Consider the following 23,203-nt stretch of genomic DNA (forward strand, 5'->3'; position numbering starts at 1 on the left):
CAGGATCACAAACATGTGCACTGATGATACAGATGATCAACATTTGTTGTATTACGTTTATTATATCATGTCACAATATTGATGATATAACAATTAAAAACATACCTTACAATGTTTAAAAAGAAAAAAAAGAAAAAAAAGAAATAAAAGACTTGATTCCTGCTTAAATCGAATTAAAGTAATACCGTATATTTAAGCATGTTCTATTTCACCAAATGTTTATTATTATTATTATTATGATTATTATTATTATTATTATTATTATTATTATTATTATTATTATTATTATTATTATTATTATTATTATTATTATTATTATTATTATTACATTAGCATTCCAATAATATGAGTAAAATCTGCAAACAAATGAAGTACAGATAGTCGTAAGAGCTCGTATTCTACTTGGATTCCTGTCTGTTTTTCTTTTTCTGTCCAAGATTGATCTTAAACAGTACCGATTACGCTTTTATTGAACCCAACGACTTGATTTAGAAATTTAATTGTGCATAACTTCAAAATCAGAAACCTACACGCCATAATGTTAAACGCGCTTGTACAGCAGCTGAAATTCTATCACCATAACAAGTTTGACTCAGATCGATATGAATATATATACAATGTAATATTTAATACGCCTACATAAAATGTCAAGTTTGATCATGATACTTGAAAGCGGCGTATGATTTATTGTTTTGGAAAATGCTACTCAAAGTATGGCCGTCCATAAGTCAGAAGCCGAAAGGCTACAGAACAGAATATTTTCCACTCTTATTTAGCAGACCAAATGCAAAGTTTGATCAGAGCATTTTTTTTTCAAAAAAGTGAGACAAAGTATTCCGATGCTACCGGTAAATACCTACCAGTTGTCAAAATTTAGACACGACACAGAACATTGAGTGGGACATGTCCCATCTGCTCCCGCCCCCCTTACGAAACCAATGCTCATTTGTGTCAGAATTTTCAAAATTGAGAGAGTTATACTATAATTAAGAAAAAAGCATCACTCCTTTTCTTTGTTCAATTTAATGTACTCAAAACCGTTTTATACTCCAAACTCATTGAGGAAATAATTTAATACACAAGTGAATGCCAACTTTGTTGGGCACTACACATTGCATTTCGATGACTGGCAAGGAAAATTCAACTGCTAAATAGTTGCTTTTCGTTTGAACAATGTTAAATCTCATTTGACCTTTAACCTCTAGTTTGCCCTGAGCATGCGGCTTCGTTACACGTTTAATTACCATTTTTTCTTCTCGCTTGCTTCCTCGCCCACATATTCTGCATGTTATTTTTCTATGTACTTTTCAGTTTTCTCTTCTGTTTATTTTTTCCTATCAAAATGTAATGAAGTTAAAGGACTCACCGAGAGCAGGCACACAGCATTTCCAGGGCAATTCCTCATTTATACAACAGATGCCTAAAGCATTGTTTAAAAAAGTCAATTTAATTGAAATGTACTGGTAGTTACTGGTACACCCTTCACAAACTCCTTGATCCGACAAAATTGATACAGTCATACTCTAATTAAAACATCCGATTTTCTTTCGATTAATTGTACTATAATCTTTTTGAATTTCAAAATAATATGACTTCATTTATGCATGTAGTGAGAACATAATTCTTAATTGTACGAAGTAATTTATTGAAGTAGATAGATCCGAGTTTGTATTTTTTCTTAATTCCATAAACAGAAATATTATAATCTTTGAACTTTAATAGAGCTCAAATTTTGGCTACATTATTTGAAAATTAATGTGTAAAATTGTTCTTATCCAACTTACGAAATTACGTTTTAGTTTACTGTACAGAAGCAAATGAATAATGCATACTGAATTATTTTTGAAAATTGTTATTGAATGTATTTTCAGTAAACGATTTTGTTTTCTGGGCTTTCTGGAAACAAGTATAATACTATGCGTTTTAGGACCATTGATAACATTGATTTATGGGCATTGGTTTTCAGTATTTTTTAAATACTAAACAATAATTTCTTTTCGTGTTTGTTTTGTAAATCGTGCTTGAGACTGAATAAACAATATCATGCTTGGAACAGTCCATGTGATGAGATCCGGAGCTACGCAACAGAAGTTCGCCGCTTGTATATTCAGTAAACTAAATTCTTTGTGAACGTATAAGGGGAATGTATGATCTAACCACTATATACCAACACTCAAAATACTATATATATATTTTTGGTTATATATATATATATATCTTATGGATTGGAAAGTAAATAAAATGGCAAAATGTGCTGTAGAAAACTGAAGAAGTAGAAGAGAAAGACCAGAAAAGGGGGAAAGGGGATTTGAACAGAGTGGAGAAAAAAGGAATAAAGGCTACAAAATGGGGAAAAAGATGCTGGAAAATGACCCCCATTCTCAATTTCAGGCAATATCTCACACTTTGGTTTCTTTCAGAGAGCTCTAATTTGCCCTATAAAGAAAAGTGCGCACCTAAAAATTCTAACCCTGGTTATCACATTCTGATACTGCATAAGCAGCGCAACGAAAAATATGCATCACTGCATAATTTTCAATGTGGATAGAATCGACAGGAGAAGAAACGAAGCTTCAAATAGCCTTGACTTTGTCCAGGTTCTAAATGCCTGTCTCTGCTTCGTCTCAAGTTGAAAACTGAATTTGTGACATCGTCTCACTGAAGCCCTTGGTCCTGAACCAACGCCACCTGAACCAAATCTAGGTGGTGTTGCCTAAACTCGGTCCAGAGAGACAAATCTCGATATCTTATTGCTCTAGCCACAAAACTTCTCGAAATAAGTGGTGCGTGACTAAAAATGTATGTGTAACCTCTCCTCTTCTCATGTTTTCTTTCACTTCATATTTTGACTAGGGTCATTATATTTTATATGTTCCTTCCCAGCGCGGAACCGATAGGTATAAACAGATTCCTGGATTAAAAAAAAAAAATCAAGTGCGGAACGTAAAGACATGTTTTCGTAAATACGGTTTCGGAGTAGGTGCCGAAACCAATTCTCTGAAATATTAAGCTCCGACCAACAAACGAAATTGATTTGGTGAAGAAATCGGTTATACTTCTGAAACCAAAACTGATACTGAACTGGAAATGACGTTACGGAGTTAATATAAATGTGTTTTGTAACAAGAAAGAGAAAGAAAATAACTCTGTTAGTCGTTCCCTCTAGTTATCAGTTCACTGCTGACGAACATCGTTCACAGGTTGGAACGATCTTTAGTTAACGATGTTTACAAATGATAGCATCATACGATACAAATATAACCCTGATTAACAGGTGCCCGACTTTGAGTGTTTCTGAATACATTTGCTAGGTCAACTGACCAGGATTAACTGGGATTTCCATGTACCCAATTTCAGCATGCGGTAAAGCTCCATGTGTCGTAAAGTTGTTGATTAGAGGTCTATGGTGATTGTTCTGCGTATGTTGCGGGTATTGCTGTCGCGTTTCACAGTTGAACAAACTGAATGAACTTAAAAGCAGCGACAACTGTGCCTTAAAGTTGTCAAACATTTACTGGAATGTTCGAATTCAAGCCTTTCGTTCTGAAATCAATTATTGCTGTAGATGAAACATGGAAAAATGTGTGCATGCTCCAGAAACAGATGTTCAATCCTCTACAAGAGGATATCAAGACTTTCCGCGTCTGAAGAAGACACAACGGACCAAGAGCAAAGTCATTTTGACTGTTTTTTTCACCAGAAAGACGGAGTGCATCACGGGTACGATCCAAAGGGTCAAAAAGCCTCCCATCATTACTACTTCAAAATCATACGTCGTCTTCAAGACGCAGTTCGTGGCAACACATCATAGTTCTACAACTTGAAAAAATCACTATTATAATGCTCCAACGCATCTAGTTTGAAACTTGTTGGCCAAACACCAAATTCCCCACACATGTCAAGCTTCTTACTTGCCGAACATGACTCCCCATGATTTGTGTTTTGTCTTCGGGTTCAAATTTGGACCGAAACGTAGCTCTTTTTCAGAGCAAAGAAGAGATCATTCATACAGATGAGTTGCTGCTAGTGATATCACAAAAGAACTTTCAAAATTGTTCCCAACAATAAAGAAAGCGTTGAAACAGTGTGTTCATTCTACTTTGAAATGAGTTAGGAGATAATCTTCAAAGGCATGCTATACGGGTAAAGGTAAGCTACTCTTTGATGAGGGGTACATTTCAATTCTCTTCTGAAAACACACCCATTTATGGTTTTCGGTTTTTTAAGTATAATCAATGAATCAAATTGAACATTGGTTCTCTCCCTAAAGGATGTCGAACCAAGATTTTCGTTTCCATGAATAGAACAGATAAGTTGAAAATATTTTCCGTTATCTTCCAGAAGCATACCGAAATAAATAAGTTTCATCCATGATCCGCAATTGAAACCCAATACATTTTCGATTCCGCTGCAATTAACAATCCTGATCCCAACTTCAACTTGGTGAAAGACAGCAAGACTGCAGTGGATCAAACTTAAATATAAATTTAGGTTTGAATTTTGCGTATACGATCCATTGTGCCATCTGACAATTCTTCGCCATAAAAAAAATCACGCTTATTATTTTACAAATACTCCCATGCACAGTCCTGCTAAAATAAGTGTTAACTCATTTCTCTTTAAAAGTCGCACTTCCACAATCGTGCGTACAATATATTGTATAATCTTTTTTTGAAACAACAAATCTGAATTGCAAAAAAGAAGATTCGCAGTTAGCTTATCTGATTTCGTCTATGAAGAAGAACACACGTTTCTTTCCGTTTTTTTTTTAAGTAGTAAGTAGTCAGTATTTGCAAACAAACCCATTATGTTTACTACGAAGACTTAGTAACTTTTCTTAATATCTTAGATGCACTTCGACATACCTTATTACCTCTGATCCAGAAGAACAAAGGGAAAATTGAAACGGGAAAAACATGGACGATCTTCGTTTAGCTAATGTCTGGTGGTGTCCTTGCAAACAACAATGCATATCTGCTAAATTTGATACAATACGTTAATTTGAAAAGCAAGTAAGTTGGATTAAAATCCATATAAAAAGAGAAATGGTTGTGCAATAACAGAAATAGTTGTGCAATAACGTCGCGAGAAAGACAAGTATGGAAGTTGATATAGTAGATAAGTGTAACTGAGTTACTGCATTATCAGTATCTTGGAGAGAAGATAGTCATGAATTACAATATTAGAGAAGAAATTGCCATACTTGATTGAATTCGCAGGTAGCAGTCGCATGTTGAGCAGTGAAATCCGAAAGTGTCTAGTGCATAAATTTCAATTCATAGTGTTTGTTTAAACATATGGATCAGAGACGTGGAAACTAAGAAATTCAGACAGTTCTCATCTGAAAACCACAAAAAGATGCAACCAAGATATGTGTACTACGAATCACCTGTATAAATAGAAAAATCGTCAAATGGATAAGAAAAAAAAAACATTAATGACGTATATTATAATGAGAATAAAGATATTGATGTGCCAGGGCACATTGCATATTGCAGAACTAAACAATAATCGACTGAGTGGCCCCACGTAGCGTAGTCGCTAACTTTCTCGCCTTCTGTGCGAGCGGTCCCGGGTTCGATTCCCGGTGGGGGCATTCGAAAAAGTATAAAAACGCTTTTTTCAGGTCAGCCATCCTGAATGAAGTTTTCCTGGGTTATCGTCATTCACACCAGGCAAATGCCGGAGTGGTACCTAACTTATAAGTCACAGGCCGCTTTCTTCCTTCCCCATCCTTTATTCCTCCCCTTTCCCAGGTTTGTGTGCTCACCGAGGGACATCATCCCTCAAAACGTGAAGGGCTAAATGGCTGTAGATGCCGAAAGCCCAGAAATCTAAATCCTAAATCCTAAATGATCGATCGACAAAATAGTTCTACTTGATACGAAGAGACAAAAGCAGTACTTGCAATGCTACATGCCCCTGATATTACATTTTTTTAAAGGATGGACTGGACCAGTCTAGAGTGCATTTGGTATTCCTAGTAGCATACGCTACGCACCTGGGTTAAATATCTACCTTTGACAATTGTAAATGATCCTGTGATAAGAAATTACCCTCTTACTCCGTCCCAAAAGTGTTCTTCTTTACGGCTTTTATTATAAGATCAATTGTTTCATTTCATTGTTATATGCTTAAAATGCTGGCGATGTATTGCTTGTAAGTCTAAAATTTAGCAATTTTACCCAAATTATATAGTTGTTTATGTTCTAAAATTTAACACTGAACTTTCGATGGTTTGGCAGTTTTGTTATATGGAATGGAATACTTGTATATGTTAATTTTTTTTCCAGCCAAATTTAAGATGGCATGCAGCCTCTCAAATTGGACGTATGCGAATATATTTAGTTTTGTTATCTGAAAGATTTATGCTTACATTTTTATCTTAACCCTATCAAATTATTCGTTTGTGTGAATATACGACTTTTGACAGCAATTCTCTCAGCTTGTGTTGACAGATCCACAGTTTTGTTTACCTCAGCTTGATGTTTGACTTGATTCTATTTAATTTAAAATAAATAATGTTTACATACTACGTAAATTTTGCGTCTACAACTCAATGCATACATTACTCTAACATTCAGTCTTTTTGAAATTATTTCTTTATGATATGTTTTTAGAAAAAAAAATACACATTCTCACTTGAACAGGAGAAATCATGTTTTTTATAATACATAATCCTTGACTTATCATTTCCAGATCATTATCATATCTATTGAATTATTGAAAATAATTTTAATATTGAAAAGAATTTTACAATATTGTAGAAGGACATACGGATAAATTTTATTTTATTTTGTTATTATGTTCTCGTGTTTTATTTATTTATTTATTTATTTATTTATTTAAAAAAATAATATTACACAGATATTCATTTACATAAATGGCTCGTTCTTGTAATGGATCTTTTATGTAAAATTAATCTTGTTTATCTGAAGCAAGTCATTTTTACAAATTATATTTAATTTATTATATTATTAATATAAGTTTTAGTCCTTCACCACTAATTAATCAATATCAGGAAAATTAGTGGTCTTCTCACAAGTAACTTCTTCGTCCATATATGTATGAATTAATTAAAATTTTCAACATATATTACAGTTTGTCGTAAATGATAAACAAGTTTTTTTTTCACTCCCAGATTATATATATATATATATATATATATATATATATATATATATATACATACATATATATATATATATATATATATATATATATATATATATATATATATATATATATATATATATATATATATATATATATATATATATATATATACTTCTAAACATCATGTTTCATACATTTTCCTACCGCCAAAAAATGAATCTACTAACAGAGGGGAAACAAATGATACTGCGTGGTGCAACTTGGATTCACTTTCTTTTTGTGTGTGTGTGTGTGTGTGTGCGAATTAACCATGTTTTCACCAATCAGTTAATCTAACACAAGTTTATTGTTTCTCGCAATTAGTTAAAAACATCAGTTCGATTTCAGATGCTAATTGCTAAACTGAGTAGTTTGTCATGCTTTCCGACGTTTAGTTTAACTTCAAAAACTTTGGATTAGCTAATACGTTTTGTTGGCTTAAAATATATATTGTTTACTTCTAAAAACAACGTTTTGTTTCTATACTATTAAAATTATAACGAATATTTACAATATGCTCTTCTTAACCCTCGGATGCATGTGTGGGGTCATTTTGACCCCAACATGCTTTTATTTCCTAGTATTACAAGGAAATCTCACTGAAAAATCCTGATGTTCTGTGACATCTAAGCAGGATGCTTCAACTACAAAAGAATGTAAACACATTTGTTTTGCAAGTTATTATTATTTATTTTTTTACCATTTTTTATCATTACCCATCTATTACATATGTGGGGTCAATTTGACCCCAGTTTCAAAATAGTTTAGAAACGTTCAAAATAAAAAGTTTGGCCTGGATATAATGTTCAGCTATACCCAAAGTAGAGAAAATCTTTTAAAATCAGTATTCCCCGGTGGATAAGTGGTTACTCTCACCGCCTTGTAATCAAGGGGTCCCGGGTTCGATTCCCGGTGGGGACACATGTGATTCGGATCCCACGTTAAACTGTAGGTCCCGTCCTTAGGACGTCATCATCATCCCATGGAAGGCAATGAAAAACCACCATGTGCTCATCTTGCCCAGGGACCTTCGGGTCAAAGACCTGCCTTAGGGCAGAACAACAATCATCATCATTCGAATTATCGAGGGATGATGATGAATCTTTTTGTAAAACTGGATATTTTTTATAAGTTTTGATTTCGAGATCTTATTTTCTCTGGGAATAAACTTATGCTCTTGTAAAATTTCCATAAATTCGCATATTGCTGCAAGTATAGTAAAAATTTGTCGCGAATAAAAGGTTGTTTTATCTTATTTGAAAATATTTTTTTCCACTGTAACCTGACAACACTGCAATCAGTTGTTGTTGACAGACCGCGTGTATAGTCGGACGACATTTCTACAGTGCTCCGCTCTCATGTTTGTTTGTGTTGCAGAAACAATTGCACACCGTGTGTGAAAGAACGCCGCATTTTAGGTTTGAACAAGTGCATGCTTATTGCTTTTACGTGATTTTATAAAATCCTGTTTATTAGACTGAAAGTGCCATAGACAGTAATGACAAAAAGAGGATTGTCTCTAAATGAAATAAACGAACTGCTTACGGAGGAGGATGATAATGGTGTTGCCAGCAACTTGGACAGTTTTGACGAAGATGATGGAGTTTCAGAGGAGGAAAACATTCCGAGGGAAGACAGTGATTTTGAAATGGATAATGGTGGTGATGATGATGAAGAAGAAGAAGAAGATGCAAGGGATGAGCAAGCGTCTTTCGGTATGATTTCGAAGAATGGAATTGAGTGGAAAAGCAAACCACCCGGTGTTCACCAGACTGCTAGGCACAACATCGTAAGGAATGTACAAGGTCTCCCGCGGGGCTTTGTCTTGACATCACCCAAAGATGCCTTTGATTTGTTCATTTCCCGTAACATTTTGGAGGAAATTGTGCAGTGCACGAATTTAGAAGGAAGAAGAGTGGCAGTGAAATCAGTGAAAAAGTGGACTGACCTAACATTAGAAGAGCTTCAGGCTTTTATTGGCATCCTTCTTATCGCAGGTACTGAGAGAAGTTGGGATGTTCCTATTCGCGAACTTTTTCTCAACAAATTCGCTAATCCGAAATACAAAGCAACTTTTGGCGTGAATCGTTTCGAAGATATCAGAAGACTGCTCCGGTTCGATGACAAGCGAACCCGCGCTTTGCGTCTGGAAACTGATCACATGGCTGCATTTCGATATATCTGGACACTTTTCATAGAAAATTGTCGAAAAGTTATGGTTCCCGGAGTTTTCCTCACGATTGATGAACAGTTAGTGCCTTTCCGTGGGAGATGCAAGTTTGTGCAGTATATGCCAAGTAAACCAGGTAAATACGGCATTAAGATCTTCTGGTTGTGTGATGCTGAGAACTTTTACGCAAAAGACGGTTTAGTGTACTTGGGACGACAGCCAGGGGAACCAGTTCAAACTAACCTCGCCAGCAACGTCGTGAAGACATTGTGCTACACGCTGCGGAACTCCGGCAGTAATATCACAACTGATCAGTTTTTCACAAGTTATGATTTAGCTAAGGAACTGTTGGTACAAAATGTAACTATTGTTGGTACAATAAAGAAAAACAGACGTGAAATTCCACCTGCGCTGGTCAATGTTAAGTCAAGACAGCCTAGCACATCACAATTCGTCTTCAATAAAGATGTTACCCTAGTAAGCTACGTACCGAAAAAGAATAAGAACGTCATTCTACTCAGCACCATGCATCATGACACAGGCGTGGATGAGGAAGATTCCAAGAAGAAGCCAGAAATCATAAAATTTTACAACCAAACAAAGAGTGGAGTTGACGCCATGGACAAATTGGTTCAAACATACACCTGTAGGAGACAGACGCGTCGCTGGCCAATGGCCCTCTTTTATAATGTAATCAACGTAGGCGCTCTCAATGCATACACATGCTACTTATCACAACATCCGGATTATCATTCAGGGATCAGTCACAAGCGCCGTGTCTTTCTAACTGAGTTGGCGAACGAACTGATTCTTCCTCACATCAGGCTGAGGTGCCACAGTTTGAACCTAAAGAAACCAGTGATTGATGCGATGAAACTCTGCGGTGTAGAGAGGGAAACAAAGGCATTGGCTCCTACATCTTCGAACAAGAGAGTAAGATGTCAGATCTGTACAAGGGAAGAGGACAGGAAAACATCACAGCGTTGCAGCAGATGTGAGAAGTATGTGTGCAAATTTCACAGTAGTGTGTTAGTAGTGTGTTCTGAATGTCAGTGATGTGTATTGATGTGACAAAGCCAAAACATGGGTACTTTCTTCATATTTAGTGTTGTTTTCCTTGCTCAAGAAATCTTTTGTTTCAAGTAAGATTATGGTGCTGAATTGCAGCTCGGATAAGTGTAAGTGAACTGTTACTCATATTAATATGAAGAAGAGTGAACTATTTTTAACTATTCGGAAAGCGAGGAAGAGGAAAACAGTTAAAATATCTGAACAATATTTGTAATTGGTTTATTCCTTATATTAATGAATAAAACGCGATAACCTGAACTATATACCTTGCCTAATGTAACCTAATCTAAACAAACTTAACATACCTCCGCATTACCTAACTTAACCAAACCTAACGTAATCTAATTAACCTAACATGCATACTATGTTATATTATTATCAACCAAATATTGCGTGGGGTCAAATTGACCCCACATATGTAAAAGTGTAGAAAAAAAGCGACATGCATCCGAGGGTTAAAATAAAACGTTGATAGGACACATGTCCTCAGATTTTGAATTATATTGATCGAGACAGTGCCTTATAAAATTGTATTATACAGGGTGTTTCAAAAAAAACTTTTGCCGTAAATCTCCATATCGCTGTACAGTAAGGTACAATTCTGGTTGGTACAGTAAGGGACACTTCTGGATGGTACAGTAAGGGACACTTCTGGATGGTACAGCCATATGGAGATTTACGGCTAAAGTGCTCCACCAGTTGAGCCCGAGGCATTGCCGGGAAGTATTGCAACCGATTTAACTTTAAAAGAAGATGGGTGGCATAATCGTCAGGCACTGAAAATTCCCGTACACTTGTGCGAAATTCCCACTATCGTCTACAGCATCATTTCTCCAAAATGAGATGAATCTCAGACATGTAGTTCTCAGGGCAAACATATTACTTGATGTTTGTCCTATTCGTGAAGATAAATTAAAACAAAAAAAAGTCCAATCCTGTCGCTGGTGGAATGACCTGAAATCAGTCGTTTGTTCTGAAATTACTTTGAAGAGTATGAATAAATATTATGTCACTTCAGGAGGGTAGAAAGAGCGAATCCCCCATATTCAGTATGAAAACACACACATTTAATCAAAATGCTTAGTGAGAGTGAGCCCATTGGTATAGCGCTTTTATGATTTGAAGTTTTGCTCCCAAGCCATCTAATGTCATAGCTGATGACATTGGAGAACGAGAGATGCAAATATGATGAAAGAGATGTACAATCACATGCGCAAATTTAGAATTTGAGATAAAATGATTGGAGAGGATCCATATTTTGTAAGTAGACGTGTAAAACCTCACCCGAACCTGAGAGCATTACCAATTGCTGAATTCAAGTGGAGAACACAGTTGAGAGTATCAGATGATTACGGAGGGGAAGAAACATCTTCAGATATGGCAAAATAAAAAAAAACTTTCAATAGTCCTGCATAGCATTCGATTCATGAAAATCACAATTACCAAGCAACAGTCTACTCACTCATCCACTAAGCCACACAGAACAATAGACAGCAATACGTCAGAAAAGAATGTTTGTTACTTATAAAACGTTTATTTGTAAGGGGAAAAGCTAAGGAAATTCCCCATCTCTAGTTTTTCTTTCCCTGGCACTAACTTAATTAATGCTGTCCCAGCCTGGGAATAATATTTTCCTTCCCTCTGGAAACTTCGCTAACAATTTTCATACATTTATAACAACACAATACATTTATCCATGGCTGTTCTGCACAATTATACTTACACAAAGTTATTACTTCCAATTCTATTAATTCCTATACCAAATAAGGAGAAATACTGGATATGAAATTCTATATCTCGCCAATAGTCTTCCAGAAAATATCCAAATCCATTTTTTCTATTTGGAACAGAGGGAGAATACACGCAAGTTGCGCCCATAAGATTTGTTTTGCGGAGGAGATTACAGAAATTTACATTCAAAATGGCAAAATCGCACGTTTAATTATAACATAATTTTACCTTTAAGAACGCCAAATGCAAAGGAGAACGAATGTATTCTCTTTGACTTTAAAGAATAAAATTATGGCTGAACGTGGAAGTGAACAGAGATTGATGATGTTTAAGAATAATGCATGCTACCAAGCAATGGCGTAGCCAGGAGGTCTGGAAACTCCGACATTTGTAAAAGTTGTTACAATAAGGCTTAAGATTGCGTCTTATTAAAAAAAAATCCGGGAGTGGATCCCCTTATTCCCTCCAAATGAACGTTTAGCTAGCGAGCCCCAGAAATCAAATCCTGGTTACGTCCCTGCTATCAAGTGATATACTCTCCTATGTGTGTTACATGCAAATCAATGTGGAATTCATTAGGGGAGGGGAGAATTCTCACTAATAATTTAGGCACTCTTTTTCTGTTGGGGAGGAGGAGAATGATAAATGTGGGAGAAATTTCGCACAAGCACTTGCAGGGATAGGCACCTATCACCCACGAGGGAGTGGGGCTGCAATTTTTAAGTTGCCAAGAGCTAACCAAGAGACTAAGTTTTTTCTCCTCCAGAAAATTAGTAGGCAAAACATTGGTTACTACTGTGTTAGTTAAGCATTATTTGGAAGAACCGTCTGCTAAAAACTACTGTAAAAAAAATGAGAGATAAAGCATAGCTAATATTCAAAAATGCTAAACATGTGATATTTTTGAAACATAAGAGAGAGGGAGAGAATTAGACTTGCACATAACAGTGTCCCTCGGTTATAAATTTAAATAAAGAAATGCTCTTCGTTAGGTTTCTAGATGAATGGTAAGCGTATTGGGCTTCTACGTAGAGGGTCACGGGTTGGAGTCCACGTGAAGCACATTGTTCTTTGTTCTTTGAGTTACGTTTACATCAAGTGGAATTAACGTGCTCCTCTGATAATATCTTTTTTCGGAGAGGCCTTGTCCCCTACACGGTTATTCCACACAAAGTAACAAAATACGTATTCCTTAATGTGTTGTGTATTTTCCTTACACTGTTTCCTTGCAGTTCTCTATTTGATGGAAGGAAATAAAATCCCCACTTCGGAACAGGGTTTTTCGTTCATAAACGTATATTACCAGCAATTAAACGGGTTGAATTTGTTACTGACAGACTTTCTTTTATTACTCTTAAATAACGGTGGTGTGACACTATTGTTTTAAATGTACTGTACATGTCCCATCTGAAGATAAGAATGACGATATAAAAGACTGTTTTTACGAAGAAGTGGAACGGATATTTGACCAATTCCCGCGATACCATATGAAAATTCTATTAGGGGATTTCAAAGCGAAGGTAGGACGAGAGGATATTTTCAAACCGATTATAGGGAACGAAAGTTTGCATAAGGAAAGTAACGACAACGGTGTTAGACTCGTGAACTTTGCAACATCCAAAGACCTAATCGTGAAGAGTACAAAATTCCCACATCGCGACATTCATAAATACACTTGGACATCACCAGACGGGAAAACATATAATCAAATTGATCACGTTTTAGTAGATAGAAGAATACAATCTAGCATAATTGATGTCCGGTCGTTTAGAGGGGCTAGTTGTGACACTGACCACTACCTGGTAGCAGCGATAATACGAGAGAGGTTATCGTTGAATAAAGGTACTATTCATTGTCCGAAAACGGAGAGGTTCGATTTAAAGAAATTAGAAGAGAGCCAGGTAAGAGAGAAATACCAGATCGAAGTTTCGAATAGATTCTCGGCTTTAGAAGATTCGGAGTGTACTAGAGTTGAGGATTCCTGGATTGAAATTAGAAATAGCATTAAAATTTCAGCAAAAGAAAAATTGGGACACGTGGAAATACGTAGGAACAAACATGGTTCATCCAGGAATACACAAAAGTAGCAGAGAAGAGAAAACAGGCAAAATTACGCTGGCTACAAAATCCGAATAACTACACAAAATTTCGCAGATATCAGACAGGAAACTTCCAAAACTTTTAGAAAAAAGGAACGCGATTTTCTGAAACCTAAATTAAGGAACTTGAAGATAATAGTAAAAATAAAAACATCCGGGACATATATAAGGGAATCAACGAATTTAAGAAAGGCTATCAGCCTCGTGCTTATATATTAAAGAAATCTGACGGTACAGTTCTCACCGACACGGATAGCATCTTAAATAGATGGAATGATTATTTAACGATTTGCTTAACACGCAACCAGAAACTAGTGTGCGTGGAGAAAAGGAGATACACACCGCAGAACCGTATATTCCAGAACCCAACCTAATAGAAGTAGAAACCGCTATAAAAAATAAAGAAACACAAATCTCCGGGTGTAGGTGAAATTCTGGCTGAGTTAATTTTAGTTGGAGGCGAAAAATTCTCGAACAAGATACACAAAATCATTCTCCTTATCTGGAACAAGGAAGAATTGCCACAAGAGCGGAAAAAATCAATCATTGTTCCAGTTCACAAGAAAGGCGATAAAACTGACTGTAATAATTATCGAGGCATTTCTCTTCTGTCAACATTCTATAAAATCCTTTCAAATATTCTATTAGCGAGACTGACCCCATACGCAGATGAAAGTATTGGAGACTATCAATGCGGATGCGAAATTGATCAACTATCGACCAAATATTTACCATTCGCGAAATACTCGAAAAAAAGTGTGAATACAATACCCCGGTACATCAACTATTTATTGATTTTAGAAAGGCGTACGACTCGGTTAGGAGAGAGACATTATACAACGTTCTTACAGAACTTGGAATACCGAGAAATTAAATGAATCCCAAAGTAAAGTCCGGGTAGGAAAATTTTTGTCCGCGAAAATGTCCTGAAACAAGGAGATGCGTTGTCGCCATTATTATTTGACTTCGTTCTGGAATACGCTTTAAGAAAAATCAAAGATAGCAACCAGGACCTACTATTGAAAGGTACTCACCAGGTTATGGCATATGCTGATGATGTAAATTTAATAGGGGATGATAGGGGAACAGTACAAAGAAATGCAGAAATCTTATTAAACGCTTGCAGGGACATGGGTTTAGGAGTAAGTGAAGAGAAAACTAAATACATGAAAGTGCTTCGGGACCGGAATACAGCGAATTATAGATGCATTAAAATATTAAATAATACTTTTCATAAAGTGGATAGTTTCAAATATCTAGGATCAATATTAACAGACGAAAATCATATTCACGGAGAAATTAAATGTCGACTAAAAGCATTGAATTCGTGTTACTATTCGGTTCAAAATCTCTTGTCATCGCGAATTCTGTCGAGGAATTTGAAGCTTTAAATATACAAAACGATAATCTTGCCTGTTGTTTTGTATGGCTGCGAAGCATGGTCCCTTACTCTGAGGGAAGAACATAGACTGAAAGTATTTGAGAACAAGATCTTGAGACAAATATTCGGACCCAAGAAGAACGGGAATGGGGAATGGCGGAAAGTTCATAACGAGGAACTACATAATCTATATAGTTTACCCAACATTGTTAGGGTCGTCAAGTCTAGGAGGCTAAGGTGGGTGGGTCATGTAGCTAGAATAGAAAAAGTAGAAACGGTTTCAAAGTCTTTACTGGAAGATCATTCGGAAAACTACTATTAGAAAGACCTAGGCGCAGATGGGAGGACAATATTAAGATGGATCTCGCAGAGATTGGGATACAAAGTAGAAAATGGATGTATTTAGCTAAGGATAGAAGTCAGTAGAGAGCCTTTGTGAACGAGGCATTGAACCTCCGGGTTCCATAGGCCACAGAGTTAGTTAGTTAGTTATATAATAAAAAATGCATTACATACACAGAAATATTGAGATTAACATATGATTTTCATTGGACAACACGCTCTGAACCAGAAAGATTGATCTCAGAATGAAGAAATGTTTCGTGCGTCATCTACTCACAATTTTACTTGCATAAAGACTTGACTCAGTGCTACCAACTGCTATCGTGCCGATAGAAATTACGTGTAAATCGGTTTGCATCTGTCTAGGCGTTCTCACAACTGCAAATGACCTGGACCCCAAGTAATGGAATTAGAGCGCTTAGGGGGGAATTACTTTTGTGACTACCTACACATAATTGTTTCCTATATCAAATTTGAAAGGAAATGAGTATCCAATGGGTTACGCAAAGAAACGTTCTAAGGCTACGGTGAACTTAGGAATATACAATAAGAAAAAGGAAGACTTGACTTTCACCACTGTTTGAACACATAAACAGATTATTTGCCTAAACCACTTCACTATTTTTCACGCTATCTCAATTCTACTTTCGACTTTACGTAAAGTGCTTCACTGATGCACACTCAGTTTTATTTACAGTGAGATACTACTGGGTGCGATTAGAATAATTGAAAGTTTTTTTTTTCAATGTACATTCCGCATCAAAAAATTGCCCCAGTTAACGCCGTGCAGTTAGGCCACCCAATATATACCTTCTTATCCCATAATAGTATCAGGTAAAGAGACCCCATCTCTCTCCTCCTTTCTTCTCTCTCATACTAAAATTAGCTAACAACACGAGCACAATTTTGATTGCAAACTACACATGTATTGATAAAATGAAATAACAAAACCGAGACGAAACAAGATTCATAAGTTGATGTAGGGAGAAACTGAAACACATACAATGTAAAGTTGAAACCAATTTATGTCCATTATACAGAGATTCAAAAATGAAGCATTGAGAGAAAGAGAGAGAGAGAGAGAGGAAACATAAAAAATGAAAAGGGAGAAAAATAAAACTATGGAATTCAAACGTAGTAAGAAAAGAACCTAACACTATAAAGTTCGAATACCAGAAGTCCAACAGTAACATAGAAATAACGTTTGTTTTCACATTTTCTAGAACTATTCGAATATATAGAGGATGATTTAAACATTCATTATGTCACTTTCATAATGGATAGCATACTCAATTTCCAGTAGAACTCTAGATATCAAAGACACATCTAGGACAATGTCAAAAGTATAACACACATGTTTTGTTTCCGCGTGGTTCGATTGCAAATTCGGTAGTGTTCATTGGACGTACTGATCCAAAACACATTCTAATATACCCAGTAGATAGCGTTTGTCATATCCTCCATTTCAGACTACTAATGCAAACTGAACAAAAAAAGAAACGAAAAGGAGAAGAAAGAAACAAAGAGAAAATTCAAGAGTGGTATTTTTCTTTTAAATTTTTATCAGAACTACTCTATATTAAAAGTCCAAACTCTATCATAATGAAAAGTTACAAATGTTCGAAAGCAAAAGCTTATGTTCCTAATAGATGTAGCATGTTTCAAATTTCATTGTGAATAAACCACATTGAATGATAGGATGGAAACAAATTTTCGGTCGAACTACTATATATAAAATTATTTTCAAATAACCAAAGAGGTTACCATTTTTAGTTCTTTCCGAAGATTTATCTATTCCGAACATCCAGCATTGATTTCATCTCTTCCGGATAATTGCACAGATAGAATGAACACGCTAAGAGCTCAAGCGGATCATCGTATCAGTAAGATGATGTAGATCACCACTGGATCGAGAATTCATATTGGCTTGTAATTTCAGCAACCCGATACTATAGTGCTAACGTAATGGGATTATGAATAATACAGCTAACTAACATAGGTTGAAATCCTGTTCATGCCGAAGTTAAGTTTTTTACAAAGTGATTGTGAAGAATCAACTTATCATACTAGACAAGCAATACATAAGAATGTGTAAGCAAACACCTGTCATAATAGAAACGATTTACGAATATTGTTTGGGAATAGGCAAGGGAATTACCAGGACATTCAAAAGACATCATTGATCTGCTGCATACATTTTTCGTGTTATCTTTCTCATAAAGAAACACTATATTATTTGTTAAAAAAAAGTTTGGCTAAAGCGATCGGTAGTGTAGTGGTAGCGTACCAGACTTCCAAATGGGAAAATCTTGGTTTGATTCCCCATCAGGTAGTATGATTTTCTGTATAAAATAATGGCTGCAAACAGAGATTAATCTTCTGATGGAAAACTTACAAAGCATCATAGGTGATAAATTGAGTAAACAGTGTGTGCGTACTACATCATACACTGCAATGATAAATATGTTTCATATTTATATTCGCCCCCCCCCTTTCTCATTTCCTTGACGGTTTCCGTATCCTATCTTTGCATCTTTCACTTCTCCCCCTCTCTATCTTTCTTACATACGCACTGCATGTTCCAAAATTAAAACTGAGCAAGAGGTCGATATACCTGGTCTGGAGAATCTAATTAACTGGGAAATTCGGCGTCTTGTTTTCCGTGCTCTGGGGATAACATCTCCAGTCCTGGTCATCTCTGACAGAAATACTGTTTAAACGCATGGAAATAAGTAAAATATCTTTTTCATCCTCTGTGTTACCTAGTCTCAGCCAAATTACGGGGTAACTACGGATTTGAATCCTCAATCCAGTGGTGGTATACATCATCCGACTGAAACAATGATCCGTTTGAGCTCTTAGCGTGTTCATTCTATCTGTGCAAATTACGTTATATCCGGAAGAGATGAAATCAATGCTGGATGTTCGGAACAGATAAATCTTCGGAAAGGACTAGAAAATGGTAACCGCTTTGGTTATTTGAAGACAATTTTATTTATAGTAGGTCGGCAGAAAATTTGTTTATATCATATAATTCAATGTGTTTTATTCACGTTGAAATTTGAAACATGCTACATCTATGAGGAACATAAACTTTTGCTTTCGAACATTTGTAACTTTTCATTATGATAGAGTTTGGACTTTTAATATAGAGTAGTTCTGCTAAAAATTTAGAAGCAAAATAGCACTCTTCAATTTTCTCTTTTTGTTTTTTTATTTTTCTTTTCGTTTCGTTTTTTTTTTCTTTTTTTGTTCAGTTTGCATTAGTAGTCTGAAATGGAGGATATGACAAACGCTATCTACTGGGTATATTAGAATCTGTTTTGGATCAGTACGTCCAATGAACACTACCGAATTTGCAATCCAACCACGCGGAAACAAAGCATGTGTGTTGAACTTTCGACATTGTCCTAGATGCGTCTTTGATATCTAGAGTTCTACTGGAAATTGAGTATGCTATCCATTATGAAAGTGACATAATGAATGTTTAAATCATCCTCTATATATTCGAATAGTTCTAGAAAATGTGAAAACAAACGCTATTTCTATATTAATCTTGGATTTCTGGAAACGAAACTTTATAATGTTAGGTTCTTTTCTTACTACGTTTGAATTCCACAGTTGTACCTGTTCTCCCTTTTCTTTTTATTTTTCTTCTTCTCTATCTCTCCCTCTCTCTCTGCTTCATTTTTGAATCTCTGTATAATGGACATCCATTGGTTTCAGCTTTTCATTGTATGTGTTTCAGTTACCCCCTACATCAACTTATGAATCTTGTTTCGTCTCGGTTTTGTTATTTCATTTTATCGAAACTAATATATGTGTAGTTTGCAATCAAAATTGTGCTCATGTTGTTAGCTAATTTTAGTATGAGACAGAAGAAAGGAGAAAAGAGAGAAGGGGTCTCTTTACCTGACACGATTATGGGATAAGAAGGTGCGTATTGGGTGGCCTAACCGCACGGCGCTGTCTGTCGCAATTTTTTGATGTGGAGTGTTCAAATATATTGTTCCTACGAGACAAATTTTCTTTTACGAATCAGTATCTGATTTAAATTATGTTGAATATGTGCAATGATAGAGGTTGTGATGATCGTTAGTAATAATAATAAAGCAATAACAATTGTAATTGCAATTAGATAATCAATAAAATTGATGTAGAAATTTAACTAACACAAGTAATGATTGTCTTTTCATTTAGGCCTTGAAAACTGGTCTATTCTTACAAGAAAGGTTTTATCTAGCTAACAGCTTCATTGCAACATCAAGTTATTGTCGGTATAGACAAGTGGTTATCGCGTTAGGTTTCTAGTCAGAGGACCCGGATTGAAATTCCGATAGATACGAGGTTTTTAAAATGTTCTAATGTCAACATATCATCTATCTATATATAGAAGACGTTCATATATATAGTCATTGTCAAAAGTCTGAGCACACTACTGATGTTTATACTACGGATATATATAGTGAATCACTTAAATTGACGCCTCTTTATAACTTCTAAACTAATTAACAGAAAAAAGATGAAACATGTTAGTCGAAATATTTAGTATGGCACTAATAACGCGTCAGAACGACTCTGCATATGTAGGGTTACCATAATTTTTCGATCCAAAATATGGACAAGCCTTAAAACGACGACCCACCAAAGATACGGTGCCCAAACTCAGAACAAATATTTTGATATTTCTTCCCTAAAAATCACCTTTTTTAAGTTATCACACAGTTGTTTACTGTAATACTTATAACACTATTCGAAACTTATATTTTTTTTTTTCATTAACAGAATTATAATAAATCATGCCATTGAATTACGTGTATTAAATCTAACCAAAAGAACTCTGGAATGGAAAAAATGACACTATTTAAAAACGTAAGTTATTTTATTAATGGTAACTAAACTATAAGTTATATGATGAAAACAAAATTCTTTTCACCCGAGATTTTAGCGATTCCTGACTCGGAAATTTTCGGGCAGCTCTGAAAGTTGTGAAATACGGACATTTTCCTATTTCATGCTTTGTACGACACGGATACGGACACGGATCCAAAAATACAAACAGTCCGTACAAAATACGGACATATGGCAACCCTATGCATAAGGCTTCTCGAAACTAGACGCTTTTTGTACCTTATTATTTGTTTTCATTTTTGACTATGGCCTTAGACGCCCAAAGGGGAGGGGAAGGTGGGGCCCTAGCCCCATGGCTCACGAAAATGTTATTAATTTCTTAACATTTTGTTAATACAAATAAAAAATACCAAATGCAATGTAACCAGGGATTTGAGCCAGGAACCTAGAAGATTTTCTTCGGGCGTCCATGACTATGGCTGTTTTTCTTGTGATGCATCAATTTCATTAACAGTTTTAGACTGTCACTTAAAAAAAGCAGAGGAGTAAATAACAAATATAATACAAGGAGGTACAAATAATAATAATAATAATAATAATAATAATAATAATAATAATAATAATAATAATAATAATAATAATAAATAGTAAAAATGCATTTCTGGGGTGGACTGGGTCAAACAAATGGTGAAAGGCCTTTAAGTCACCTACATTTGTGTAATATGTTTCCTCTTAACGTCAAGAAGCTACCGTCTCCAATAAAATTCGTTTTCTTAAACACTAATTACTATTTTTAATCCTATTCCCCTTCTCTAAGTGATGACCTCCCGCCGTTTCATACTTGCTTCGAACAATAAGATTGCCTGTATGGTTCACCAACTATATGAATCAATGGGAGAGGATACGTTTCTGCCGTTCTTTTTCTTCTTACGACCAACTTCTTTATCATCTCCAGTTTTTGCAGCTTTTTGATAAGCTTGGTGAAATTATGCTCGGTTTGGGCAGGATGCTAAAAGTAAGTTGCTAGATGCTAAAGTCATGCAAATTATGCTAGATCTAGCATCATTATGCTAGATCCAGCACCGCTGCTCAGAAACAAAGAGGATTGATTCCTCAGGTTCAGTGCTCTGGAATGTTTGGTCTATGCGCTCCTAGCGGCAAAATATGATACTAAAAAAGATCTACCCACCCAAAAAAATTAGTTCGGTTTCTTTTGGGTACCTCCACGTATATGACAAATATAGGTAAGAATTGTAACATTCCTTAAAATTATGCAATTTTAACTGCAAATTATACAATTAAAACTGCCAAATACAATCGCTATAATACTGTACGTAAATGCAAAATAAATCAATGATCATTTTAAGCACTCTCCACAAGCACGTCGTTTTAAACAGTGATGCAAACTTCGCCAATGTTTATCATATTTCCTTAACGAATTGAGATATTAAATTGTTAGAAATGACATTATAATTGCTTTGTTTATTAAAAGAAAAAAACTATCTAACTCATTAGATATTATGATTATCTAAGCTCTTTCTTTAGGAAATAAATCATTTATATAATAAACTAAATTTTCAATTTCTTTTATCTTTGTTTCTACTTATTGGCAATGAGTCTCTTCGTCGTCAAAGTACGCGACTCTCTGTTACTTTAGATATGCAGCGCCCTGTTTCTCTTAGTTGATTTGTTACTGTTGTAAAGTTCTTCAAAATGTGGATATTTGTGATTTTGTAGCATTCTTAATTGGCAACACTGAGTAAATGCTGTGGTATGTTACATCTAGATTCGAAATACTTAATAACCTGATATATTCCCATTCTATGAAAAAGATGAACCTTTGTGTTTAAATGGCAGCACCTAGTCTAGTGGTATTGTTGAGTATGCAAATTTTTCCTCCTCGTGATGTTTGCTTTGCGCAAAATTTCGTTTTTTTGTCACTTAGTTTGGAAGTTACAAAGACGTGTCACTTTAAGTGTTTATATATATATATATATATATATATATATATATATATATATATATATATATAGGAGGGAAAATAAAAAAAAAGATTATAATATATTTATTAAGGGAGCAGACGAGACCTATATTTTGATGTAGAAATGGAGCAACAGTTGCGAAGTTCCCTTCTATTTTCCTAACTCAAAACGGAAAAAATACGGCTTCTTTTACTGGAAATTCATCTCCCGTCTTTGGGTGATAAGATCAAAACTCCATGGTTCCAGAAACTTCAGCTAAGTATTTCATAAACTGACATCGACCGCGCTCCCATTTGCTGTTCAACGTTGCGTGGAGTTGTTTCACCACAGACGAGCGTTCACTGAATGGTTGAAAAGGGGGGAAAAGTGACGGCTTCATGGAAGAGAGTTTGGGGGAGAAGTGAAGACAAAAACGCTTTTC

This window comes from Thermobia domestica, chromosome 6 (assembly GCF_964235325.1).
Source record: "Thermobia domestica chromosome 6, izTheDome1.hap1.1, whole genome shotgun sequence".
Lineage (NCBI taxonomy): Eukaryota > Metazoa > Arthropoda > Insecta > Zygentoma > Lepismatidae > Thermobia > Thermobia domestica.